Here is a 13,491-nt window from a genome sequence, read left to right as displayed (position 1 = left end):
ATGGCAAGCTGTTGGTGTGTGGTTTGTAAAGGAACATCCTCAGGCACACTCATGTCAATGCTGAAACTCTTCCCTTTCTCCTGCATTGCCCCATCTCCCTAAGAGTTATTGGTAGAACCAGAATCTTTTAGTTTTCACAGTTTATCCTAGATGATTATTGTTTAGCCTCCTTTCTCATATTGAGACAAAGTTAGAACTTGCTCCTTAAAGAAACAACACTGTGTCAGAAATTGTTCTTTGGAGAGGGAGTGTGAGGCTTTACTTCAAACTTAGCCCTGATTCAATTTCTGTCCCCACAGTTAGATTTTAAGCCCCTTACAGGCATAGGTTAGGTCTTATCCATCTTTTTACCTTCTTCAGACTTAGTGTTTGACTTTTGAAAAAGTAGTTACTTACCAAATGTTTATTGAAAATGAATACCATTTCCTTAAGGGCAAATTGTATTCCTTTGTGAAGGTAAATCTATCTCTTGCTATGAAAAAAAAGTAAAATGTGGCATAAGTACAAATTAAAGTAGAAAATACAGAATGTAGAGTTAAAATTAAGCAGCAGCTTCGATCTTGGACTGAGTATATAAAAAAGATTGAGTTATTAAAAACAAGATCTACAGGTCTGTCTAACAAGATTCTTAAAAAAGGAACCAGGAATATGTTTGAATCTACACATGTTCCTCAAGGCTGCAAATACATTGTACTATATGGACAGTCACTGACAGGGGCATTTATCTGATCCTGTGAACATGTTACAGGGAATTCTGTGTCCAGAGCCTCTGCCCTTTGACCGTGGATTGCTTCTTGTTTCTTAAGTATGAAAACTGGAGAATGACAGACTTAGAGAACATTTTCTCTTATGCATAAATATAGCATTATTAACATACTCACGTCTATAGCAGATTGTTTTAGAATTTTAGATTTGTTTGCTCATCCATAAAAGAGAATAATAATAATTATCTCACAGACTGAGGTAAGGATTAAATTGGCACAGTGCCTGAGAAGTAGTACATATATGCTCAATAAATGGTGGTTTTTTTCATTATTATTCACAGATAGAAATTCAGAAGCGTGTTACAAAGGGTTAGGTGAATTTAATATAGAATTACCAGGCCAATATTATACTTCAGCTACATTATAGTTTAGACTGGTTTATGTGAGCTTAAAGCGAAGTATTGCTACCACGTCTAACAATACTGTAAGGGAAAATAATTTCTTAAAACTATGCAACTGGCATGCTCTTGGAGTTTTGGAGCTGCTCATAAGTTGGGTGTTTCCTAGCCCTTTTCCATGCTGCTCATTTATTTATCTCTTTTTTTCTGAATATTGACTATTGTTAATAAATAACTTAGAACAGATAGCACGCCTTTCATCATCAGAAATAAGCCCTTGCTTTCACAGTGACGTCTACTTTTTAAACATTTCCACTAATCAATGTTTCTGTTGGCCTCCATTTATCGTCAAGTAGCTTGCATGTTTTTGATCTTAAGTTAATGAATGACTTTCTCCGTAGCATTTGTGAGTTAGACTTCTTAGACTTGAGCCATTACTCAGTTTACTGTGTAAGGACATTTACTTTTTATTTTTAAATTCAATTTTTTTTGCAGTTTTTACGTATGCAAGGAATGAAACACTATGTTGGCTAGAAATTTGTAATAAAAATCATAGAAATAACATAGACTTGGCAAAGCTTCATTCACTCATAGGACAACACTTGGATACTTGTTGGAGTGGAACAGAAAAGCTGACAACACTACCAGCACCACCACTATCAATAGAAAACATTCCTTAAAAATAAAGTTGCCTGTGAAGCTGTGCTAGATATTATTAAAAGAGAAACACATTGAGAACAGTGACCTCAAATTACTTATATGGAGTTGACATGTGGAAAATAAAAACATTAGGCTATATCCACAGGCATTGTGGTTTTCATTACATGTAGGTAAGGTACAAATGAAATTTCGATATGTGAAAAAGTAGACTCAAGTATTATCTGATTCAAGTAGAGATTAGAGGTAAAGTTTAGGACTTTTTATGTCTTGCACAATTGATGGATAATAATAACAATGTGACTATATTCTCTTGAATTCATCAGGGGATAGACCATTTAAGTTTTGGTGTCCACCAGGACACAGACAGGCAAAGTGACAGCTGTTACTCTTTGGAGTGAGTTCTTCAAAGCAGACTTAGACCCTGGCTAAGCCTGGTGCTTAAAACCCTGGTGCTCCTGGGGCAAGCAAATGCCTTGGACTACCTTTCAGAATGTGCCGTTGGCTCCTGTGACCGGGGCATGGAGGGGAAACACCAATATTATTATGCAAATAGCTCCAGGCCAATGTATGGTTTCAAGAACAGCACAGAGGAATGCCTGGGATACCTAAGATGAGACTTGGATATATTAGCACCAAAAATTGCCTCAAAGAGGAACAATACATTTTATCGGAAACTGATGTGAATTTTGTTTCCAAATTTATGTGCTAGTAACAAAGCCAATAGACATTTAAATAGGATTTGCAAGCTGACAGTGTACCCAGACTTTCTACTTTAGCTTAAATTGGAGTGCCTCATTTCGTTCCTTCTTCATTTCTGTAATTGAAAAGAAGCCTTTATAGTATGTCTAAAAGCACACTAAGGATGTATTTGTATTAACATATTAATTTTGCTAAATGCCAATAAATGCTATGCCTTATCTTCACTTTTCCATTAGGAAATTGCCTAAAAGACAATGCTTTATTGTAAAATTTAAAAATTATATTGTAAGTAGTATTTCTGGAGACAAGAAGCTATCTAAATCTATTTCAAAATCTGCATCTATATCTACATTTATATGTTTTCCAGTGGTCACACCCTCAAGCATACTGATATAGAATACAGAGGTTGAGATGTTTAGATGCTATTACTAAGGTTAAAAATTATATCATAAACATACACACACATAAAAAAGACTGCAATAAATGAACATAAAAACAATAAACACTTTTTTTTCTCCTACCCTAAGACAAACATAACTAATCAAGATTCATCTGTTTATTCTTGGATTTTCTATTCTACTTCCATGGTTGGTCTCACTCCTGTAGCAGTGTTGGTATCAACATTGGAATATTACAGAGAAGATTAGCATAGCCTTTTGCAAAGATGCCTCACAAATTTGTAAACTTGCTGTATTTTTGCATAGTTAATTACTTCTTTCTTTGTGTTCCAATAGCACATTGTATGTATATTAGCTGTCATCTACTGTATTATAATTATTTGTTCACTTCTCTGTCCCCCTCATAAAACAGAATTGCTAAAGAAAGAAATTATTTTTTATATTCAGAGTGGCCAGCACAGTGCCTAGATTCTATAAAGCATCCAGACAATGTTTAATAAATGAAAACAAAATGAAAAAAGTTTTATAGTTTTTGTGTAAGAAACAAGCAACAACTCTTTATATACATCATGCCAAAGCAGAAATGCATTCTGAAACAATTTTTTGCCTCCTCACCTTGTAGTCCCAATGGCAGAAATTCTATTTTAGTGTGATGCCCACTGGCCACCCCCTGCTGATAACTAGTGGACACAGTTCAGTTTGATTATGGGCAGATGGACAAGCCTCCTGTTGTCCTTGGCCATAGACGGTTTCTGCCTATTCTCTTAGGTGCCTCAAACATGCATTTCTTTCTCTCCTCCTTTTTCAGAATCGTACATACTTGCTTCTAAAACTGAATAGAATGATATATTTGCAATATTAGATGCCATAAGCAGGCTCTGGAAGAAAGAGAAGCAAAAATACTTTGAGAGATACATGTTATCTAACACAAAAGAAGTGGACTCAGTGGAAAAGAGGCCATGACACATTGCTATTATTCAACTGATGAGGGATAGATTTTCCCTCTTTCTCTTCCACCATAATGAGATTGATTAGAAGAGAAATAAAGTTGCAATATATTTCTGGAAAAGGAGATCCAGATTATGGTACCAATTTGAATTGTTCAACTAGATGATTGCCCAGGGTTGTAATTCATTCAAATTTCACATATAATTAATTACATACATAAGTAGTAGTTCCTTCAAGTTAGCAATGCAAACAATGGTTGCATAGAAAAGACACTGGCATGTTACTTAAGTTTTTAAGCTATATACAATATTCAAAATCATTTGGCATAGATATTTTCTTTACTAGTAAAAAGAAAATGGGAGAAGAAAATAATTATTATTCATTTAGTTTTTTTTATCATAGGCCAGGCATTTTTATGAAGACACTTTTTCTATGCTTTTTATGTAATCCTCAGGACTCCACTGTGAAATTAGTTTTATTATGATTATTTTTAAAAAGAGAAAAGTTAGACTGAGAGATACGAAGTAATTCACTTAAGGTTACAGAGCTGGGAAGTGACCAAGGACTTTCAATCAAGTCCTTTCTACTCTTAAACTCATTTTCTACCTACTGTATCAGATTTAGCAAGCACATAGTCATTTCTCAAGGTTTTTTGTTTTTGTTTTTGTTTTTTTTGTTTTTCTTTTGTTTGTTTTTTTTAAGAGACGAGGTCTTGCTTTGTTGCCCAGGCTGCTCACAAATTCCTGGGCTCAAGCAATCCTCCCACCTCTGCCTCCCAAAGTGTTGGATTACAGGTGTGGACCACCGCTCCTGGCCTTGGGTATTTATTATGAAAGTGGTAGTGTTTTAAAGGATTTCCAGTAATTGTGAATAGTGTCTTAGATGCCAACTACCACAAATGTTTCTGGTGAGTGAGTTGGGGTACTTGTACTCTTTTCCAGATGATTAAATCTATTGCCTGAAAAACTCATTCAGTAATGTGACACAGGGGAAGCCATCTCTGATTTTTTGTAATGACTAGGCTAGAAAGCAGAGTTCTCCAATGTTTCCTTTACCTTCTTTAGGAAATACTAGTCTACTTTCTAGAACTCAAAATTTGTCTTGGCTACCCTGTTTGTCTAAAGGTACCATGCCCAGCTAGCATGGTGGGATATGGCTGGAACTCTTGGTGACATTCTTGCTTTGACCCCAATTCATGGTACACCAATAATCTTTGGGCTAACTTAGGGGGCTAAGGTGAGAATCATTCCAGCTTTGTGGCTGTATTTTTCTGAGGGCCAATGGCATTGTTTCTGTGCATACACACACAACGGAAGAACCCCATAACTGACTGCCCTTTTGCATGGAGGAGGGGCAGCACAGACCCTGAACTTCAGCTGTGGATTCAACATTTCTCTCAGGGTGGTGGCAGGGTGTGTGCTGAGGAGAAGTGATTCTGTGTACTTGCTGCTTTCCTCCTTCTTCCCTCAAATATGCATCAGGCTCACCTTCTCAGGGTGAAAGGACAAACTATAGGACCAACTGCTGGTACCTTGTAACTAAGTAACGTACTTGCTAAAATGGATTAACTCTGTGAAGTAACAGAACTGTCAGTTATCCTGGTTTCCTTGGGTAAGCAGACAGTGCCAGAGCCAATTTCTAACTGTGTTAGATGATTTTTCTTAAAAAAAAAAAAAAAAAAAAAAAAGCAGCCTCAATTATAGTATGCCTAAAAAATGAGACTTAATCAAGACAGAATTATCAATTGACTAGGTACAATTTGACAAGTCAGTTTTTATTCCAACTGCATTATAGAGGTGATTTTAATATTTGGAAACTGTGATTCAGAGAGAGGCTGCGGAAAAATTATAATGTGGGCATAATTTCCATAGTGCGGAAATGGTCATTATATTAAAGTAGATGTTTATCTCTCTCTCACCTCTTTTTCATATTTTTCCAATTCTGTATGTCTGCCTATAATTTAAACTGAGTAATTAAAGCTATGTTTAAAATGCTTTGCCATTAATAAAGGAAAAGTCACCTTTAAAAAGTTGATTCAGTAATGGAAGTTATTTCAGGACTGGATTTGAGCCCAGTTCCTATTAATGAGGACTATTTTCCTTTTCTTTTTCTAGGACAGCAGAATTAGAATTATCTGTTTTGTCTATTTCCAGTCATGACACATTCTAGGTTTAGGCAAATAAACTGAACTAAAAAATAACAGGCTAACCAACCCTGTCACTTGACTTGAAGCTGTCATTTTTCATTTCAGCATTATGTTAATAAGCATTAATATGAAAACTCTCTGTCAAAGGTTTGCTTCTTATGTTTTGATTGCTTTAGAATGAAAATGTAGGTACTGAATTTCAGAAATGGAGTAGGAGGGGCAGAGAGCCCTGGACAGAATCAGGAGGCTGGCTCAGGTCTTGGTTCTGTCACCATATATGACCATGTATGTACCTGGACAAATAGAGCCCGGCTCTATTTTTTTTTTTTCTTTTTTACATAAGTGACTCCATTTTGATTCTAACGACTTTAACAAGTGCTTTGTAGAAGGTAATCACTTTAAAATTTTAAATGTCTGTTTCCTTTACCTTTAGAAGCAGAATGATTAGAGTAAGTTAGGATGACAAATAGGTGTCCCCTTTTCTGCCAGCTCTGATCAATTGATAATGCCTGTCTTGAGTGCTGCGTGGGGATGATGGTGAAGCCTTTTGCAGATCCAGTTGGTAGGAGGACTCAGGGCAAAAGAGCCAATTATTTTTCATCCTTGAACTTGACAACTTCTTGGGTAATTATCTGCTTCTTTTATGACTTTCGCAATTTATTCTTATGTTTTACAGTTCAAGAAATGGTCTCTTCATAGTTTACCTAAAGGCATTTTGAAAATTTGAGACCAAGGATGCGTAGTCTTTGAGATCATCTAATCAAAACTAGGATATGTTAAAAAGTGTGTCAACCTAAGTAACAGAGAGGCTCTCTAAAAGAAAATATTCAAGAATAGGGCATTGCAGTGGGGAAGTGTGCATAGTAAACTATGTGTGTATTCAGAGAGTTTACCTGACATAAGGAAGACAAAGAGTTTTACGGAAAAAATGAGGAGTATTACATAATTTTGTTGAAATGATTATCCTTGGCTACAAAGACAAATAACATGGATAACATCAGTCTGAGGTTGGACACAAGGGTGCAGTAGCCTTCCTGCAAGGTTTTGCTTTTTGCAGTCTTTTGTGATAGGTTTTGTAATCAGGTATACAAATGTGAGAGCCTTTCTTTTAATGCCTTCTCTGGCTCTATTTGACAGATTTTTTTTTTTAAAACATAAGGGACCCCATTTTGATTCCAACAGCCTTAATGGGTTATTTGTAAAATGTAAAGTGCTATTTTTGTTATTTGAGGACAATATGGATAATTAATGACAAGGTTTTCTATTGTTTCCTTTGGGGCCTCGTTCCTCCAATTTTTCATGGAATATTTATTGCGTGAATGACACAGACTCTTTCAGTAAATTCCTTAAAAGTTACTCGTTCTACTGATGCTAGATTAAGATAATTAAGTGCTTAATTGTATGGCACAGACAGTAAACAATGTAGACATTCAGAGAGCTAGAGAGCCAGAATCATCAGAGTCATTCAGTCATCAGAGAACATTAAAAGAAAAGGCAGAACTTGAGCAGGGTCTAAAATGGGCTGAATTTAGAAATGGGGTATAATTTGAGTAGAGCATGGAATGAGACATAAGTGCAATTTGTGGCAATGAACAAGAAGTAGAAACTGTTTCAATAAGGAAAGTTTAGATTGCTAATTATTAGTAATAAGATTAATATCAGTAACAGTTAACATTTATTCACTTATTCATCCAACCAATATATAATAATTTTTTGTATTTTTGGTAGAGATGGGGTTTCGCCATGTTGCCCAGGCTGGTCTCAAACTCTTGAGCTCAGGCTATCTGCCCGCCTTGGCCTCCCAAAGTGCTGGGATTACGGGTGTGAGCCACCACACCCAGCCCCAACCAGTATTTTTTGAGTGCATATAATGTGCCAAACTCTATACTGAACACTGGGGATACAGCTCGTAACGAAATGGACAAAAATCTTTGGCAGCTTTATAGCTCCTACATTCTAGTGGAAAATGATAGTAAACAAAGCAACTATTTAAATATGTAGTATGTTAGAGAATAATAACTGCAAAGGAGAAAAGTAAAGCAGGGAAGGGGACAAGGGAATGGTAGGGGTGGGTTGCAATTTGGGATAGAGTGGCCAAGGAAGGCCTTATTAAGAGGGTAATGATTGTGTTATGACCTGAAGCACCACATGCCAGGCATCTTGCCCAGTGAGCTACTTATATTATTATAGTTTATTTAATTTTCAGAACAATCATATGAAAATAGGTACTAGTATTGCCCTCATTTTATAGATGATAATCTGAAGCATAGACAACTGAAGTAACGTGCAAGTGTAAATGGCAATTAAGTGTAAGAGCTGGATTTTAAATCCGGGACGTTAATTCCCGAGAGTATGCTTTTAGTTTATAAAAATCTGGATAACAAAAATCATTGAAAGAGCTATCAGCAGTCAAAATGATAGAATTTTAGAGCTGGAGAGAAACTTACTGACTGTCTAATCCAGTGGTTTTCAACCACCTGGAGAGCTTGTTAAAACTCAGATTTCTAGACCCCACTTCTGAAGTTTTTGATTAAGTAGGTCTAGGGTGAGCCCTGAGAATTTGCATTCTAACAAGTTTCCAGGTGATGCTGATGGTTTCCATTGATGGTTTAGGCAACACACTTTGGGAATCATTGTTCTAGTCATGTAGCACATTCAAATTACTGAAATTAGCTACTCTCTATTGTTTTGGCTCCCGGCATTCTGTGCCTTGTTTCTTGCCCACCTCTTTCTTGAGTATATAGGGACAGAGGCTTTCTTAATCTATTTACCACACAATAAAGGTTTAATACATGTCTATCATTGAATGACTAATGTGGAAGAGAAGAGGGAAGCACTGAAAGTTTTGACCAGCAAAGTGACATAATGAAAGCAGTATTTTAGGAAGATTTGTTATTAGGAATGGTAAGATAAAGAGATTGGAGATATGAAGATTTTACCATCGCCAGGTCCGTGTAGAGCTTTGCCACTCAAAGTGTGACACAGACCAGCAACATTGGCATCACCTGGAGGCTTGTTAGAAACCCCAAGTCTCAGACCCCACTTTAGACCTACTGAATCAGAATCTATGTTTTTACAAGATCCCCAGTGACTCATATGCATGTGGAAGTTTAAGAAACACAGCTTTAGGACATCAAGTGGATGATGCCTGACCTTATAGGGTAGCCCTAGATGTTCAAGACACAGCAGCATATATGAATGGCTGAGCAGGTCAGCTTTTTCTCAAGCATATTTCTTGGGATGCCAGTTCTCTGAGATCTTAATTGGTATTCAGTAGTCAAAAAAGTTTGGCAACATATTTTACAAGATAAATATATACAAATTAAAAATAATTTTAAAAAATGTTTGGCAAATACCAGGTTAAATATCAGATTAAACAGAGATAAATAGGTCTATTTATGGACAGGCTTTAAAAAATCTTTTAATATGCTAATACACTTTCTGAATCTCTAAGAGAAAAGCTGTGTTGTATAGCTGCTTCTACATTTATTGCTCATGAAAGGCAATCTGGAGGGCATCTTCCCATGTTATTGTTCTGTGGAGCGCATGTTGATAAAGCTGCAATAGGTTGTTTGTGGTTATTAGGGTTCTAGACTTGTCAGGTTTTCTAATCTCTGGGCAGGAAAGCACCTTACACTTTCTAACTTTAATATCCATTAAACTTCTTCACTTTAATACTCATTAATTTTCTGTTCAAATGCCCCACCTTTCCATCGCTGGTCCAGGTATGTGACCTTACTTCTGACTCATTTTAATGGCTGAACTGTATATATTTGGACAGTCATAGGATGAGATTGTAGGAAATCCCATGTATTTTTTCCATACTGTCAGGTATGGAAAAAATATTCAAGAATTAGTTGCTGGTTTTGGCATCTGAGGAAATAAGGAGCTACTAGAAAATGTCAGGGTCACTCGTAAAGTACCCAACTTTAGTTTTTGGTAAGAGTAAAGTCGGGAGGTACTACTGAGAGCAATTACTGGGTAAACAAAGAAGAAATATCAAAATTTGACTATTAAGAGATACAATATCTGTCAACAAATTTGTAGTCAGGCATAAAAAGAAGCACATGAACGATATATTTAGGAACTAGGGCTATTTTAGATTTAGGACAGTCCAAATAGCTTTTCTACAGTTTATTTCTACTGATGTCCTTTTTGAAAATCCATGGCCCATTTGAACCCTGAAAGGTTGATTATTCCACATTCTATAACTCAAAAAGCATTTGATTTTAAATTACACTTACTAATAAATTACCAATAGTTTGGGTAGCATTTTGCTTTACCTCCATTCTCCTGGACATGAAGCTTCACTTTTTGTTTTTGGTAGCAGAATTCTTATACTCTTGGTAGTAAGAGGAGTGAAAATACTTTCTCAGTGGTACCCTTAGTTTGGGCAGTAAGCCAGATAATTTTCGTGTTTTTCCCCTTTCTGTTAATAATAATAAAAAACAATGAAAAGTATTTTTTATTTGAATTTGTTCCTTCAAATGCTCAAAGGCTTACTTTATTTCTTATTACCTTTTCCTGAAATTAAATAAATGTTATTTCTTACAAAATCAAGGTAGTACTGAATGACATTCACATAATTTTAAAGGAAGTTTTCTCCTGAGTCACTAAATTTGATACTTTAGAGCATAAACTTCAATATTTAAATATTCCAAATCTGATTCAATACAGCTTCCCTTTACTGTACCCTCCATTGGTTGAATTTCCTGCCCTCGCAGGAGAAATTTTGGAAAGGAGGGAATGAAGTTTTAAAAATCAAGCAGAATATATTGAATTAAGTAGTTTTTGATTTCAGAGACTTCTAGAGGGGATTAGTACAGCTTTGAGCCACTTTTCTCTATCTCTAAATCTAAAGTTCCCAGGATACTATTTCCAAGATGAGGACTCTGAGAACCTATAAGCTCCTTAATCATTCCAAAGAGATGCAATTTTTCTTATTGTACTATATTTACTAAGACAGAAAAGTAGACTGATTCATTACACAATAGAAAGAGGCTGACAGCTTTTGGAAGGAGTGTTTTTCCTTCTAAAATGCTTAATCCATCCTATTGTCAGGCTAAAAATTGTGGTAGATGGCATTTACTGGGCCACCCTGATTCTTCTGTAGAGTAGAACCTGGGAGGTTGTGGTGGCTACATGAGTACCTCTAAACAGGTAAAGATGGACTGCGTGGGTGCTAAGAGAACCCCAGTTGCTGAATTTTGAATGTGATACATGATGGGTATCTTTTATCACTACAAGCCGTTATGGTTAGTAGGAAAGAGATAATAAAGGCATCAACTGTCCCATATTCCAAAGGTATCCTGCTAATGAGCCATTTTTAATGCACATGCTAAGGGTTGCCAGTTCTTATTTTGGAGAGATTTTCTACAAGAATTGCAACCAGAGGTTAAAATTAGACGTTGGGTTACTAAATATTTGTACAACATCCATCCAAAAAAGCATTTATCAGTCTTCATCAGGTGCTAGGTACAGTGCTGGGTGCTGGGATATTGGCAAAAACGATAAACATTGTCATTACCATCCTATTGCTTGCTGAATAAAGTGGGTTGCAGGTAAGTAAACAAGATAATGTAACAGTGAGTTATGTGTTATGATAGGGGAAATACAATGAACTATAATAATATACAGAAGCGGGATGCTTAATTTTTACTTGAGTCAGGTAAGAAGAGGCATCTACATGAAAGATGAATAAGCAATAGACAGACCAAGAGGAGTTGGGGCAGGAAAGAGCATTCTGAGAAACCAGTGTATACAAAGGTCCAGAGGAAAACCATAAGAACATTTTGTTTGGAACATACAGCTTTTAGGAAGAAAGGGAAGTGGCTAGAAATGAAGAAAGAAAAGTAAATAGGGTCCAGATACATAGGGTTTTGTAGGCATTTGGGCTTTATTCTAGAATGGAGAGTCATTAAAAGCTTTTCCAGCAGAGAAATGATTAAAGATGCATTTTATGGGCCGGGCGCGGTGGCTCAAGCCTGTAATCCCAGCACTTTGGGAGGCCGAGACGGGCGGATCACGAGGTCAGGAGATCGAGACCATCCTGGCTAACACGGTGAAACCCCGTCTCTACTAAAAATACAAAAAAAACTAGCCGGGCGAGGTGGCGGGCGCTTGTAGTCCCAGCTACTCGGGAGGCTGAGGCGGGAGAATGGCACAAACCCGGGAGGCGGAGCTTGCAGTGAGCTGAGATCCGGCCACTGCACTCCAGCCCGGGCTACAGAGCAAAGACTCCGTCTCAAAAAAAAAAAAAAAAAAAAAAAAAAAAAAAGATGCATTTTATGGTAAGGACTCTGGCTGCATTCTGGAGAAGGGTTGGAGGGAGATAATACTGGGTAGAGTGGGACACATGAGGAGACTGTTGTACATGTTTTCATAGAACAAGATGTTTGCCTGCATTTGACAAATGATACCATTCTTCACAGCTAGGGGTTTTGTGTTTGGTAGATGTTAAAATGGTTTACTCTTACTTTTGTAAAGTCCATGTTTTTATACTGTGCTTTAACTCACTGTTTCCCATATTATATTTCTTTAAGAAACCATCCTTTTGTTCTCCTTCTCACACTTTTATAAAATATTTTTTTTTTTGCTTCCTGAATATTCTGAAATGTCTTGTCTGTTCTTGACACATATATCTTTTCTACATTTTGTCACTTTGGTTTCTTTTTCAAATATGCATATAGAGAGTTCATGTTGAAAGAGAAGTAATTGTGTTTCTAGTGAAGAGATCTTGGCATCACAACTGTGGATAGTCTGAGATTTCCTGGAAAGAGCAGTAAAAAGAAATTCAGTGGTTTTCAGCATTGGAAAAAAACTAGCTTAAAGATAAATAGTGTTCCCAGAGGGAAGGAGGCTTGCTGTATAGCAATCAATATAGTAGGATTAGAAAAGACCAACACAGTTGAACTCCAAAGTACAAAATGTAATTAAGGGCACAAACGACACATAATACATGTCAAGTTTAAAAGAGAAGCTGAGCAATTACAGAGTGAAGTTCAGAACTTAAAAGTGACAGAAAGAGCAAAGGGCAAAAATGACAAAAACATTTCATGTAAGACTAAAAGTGCTGCAATTGTATATGAGATACAGAAGGTCAGTGAACAGCCTAGAAAAGTGTCCAATGGATAGCAAGGGTAATCCATTGACTGAAAGGGTCTTGTAGACATTGATTTTAAAAAGTAAAATTAAATGATTTTTTTTTTGCCTCAGTGCTCTCAAAAAGCACAGTCTTGCTAGAAAGAGAAATCAATTTAAAATGAAATATGTAAAATTGTTCCTTGGGAAATGTTGCCAATCAATAGGTGGTAAAGAAATCAAGAGATTTGAATTCTCATATACAGCCAGCCAGATATGTTTTCTTCCAGGATTAATGTTGTCATTGTTCAAGGCAATAATTCATTTTTAGGCTTAAAAATCCTTTCTAAGAAAATATTATGTTTTTATGTTTTTGTTCCCAAGTCACCAAATTGTAGCCCATTTTAATGCTTTTTTGGCTTTCTATGTTTCCAGGTGTGACACATCTGACCCATACA

The 13,491-nt window shown here is 36.3% G+C and overlaps 1 protein-coding gene and 1 non-coding gene across 5 annotated transcripts in view; both read left to right on the top strand.

The window, feature by feature from the left end:
* SLC44A5 (solute carrier family 44 member 5) overlaps nt 1-13,491 on the top strand; it is a 399,642-nt gene that overhangs the window by 69,496 nt on the left and 316,655 nt on the right. The window lies entirely within an intron of this gene.
* LOC116272072 lies at nt 3,056-3,159 on the top strand. Its single transcript, XR_004180798.1, has one exon. It is a non-coding gene; the product is annotated as a U6 spliceosomal RNA (small nuclear RNA).

This window comes from Papio anubis, chromosome 1 (assembly GCF_008728515.1).
Source record: "Papio anubis isolate 15944 chromosome 1, Panubis1.0, whole genome shotgun sequence".
In the NCBI taxonomy this organism is placed as follows: Eukaryota; Metazoa; Chordata; class Mammalia; order Primates; family Cercopithecidae; genus Papio; species Papio anubis.
The sequence above is the reverse complement of the archived record's forward strand: the minus strand, read 5'-3'. Positions and strand labels throughout refer to the sequence as shown.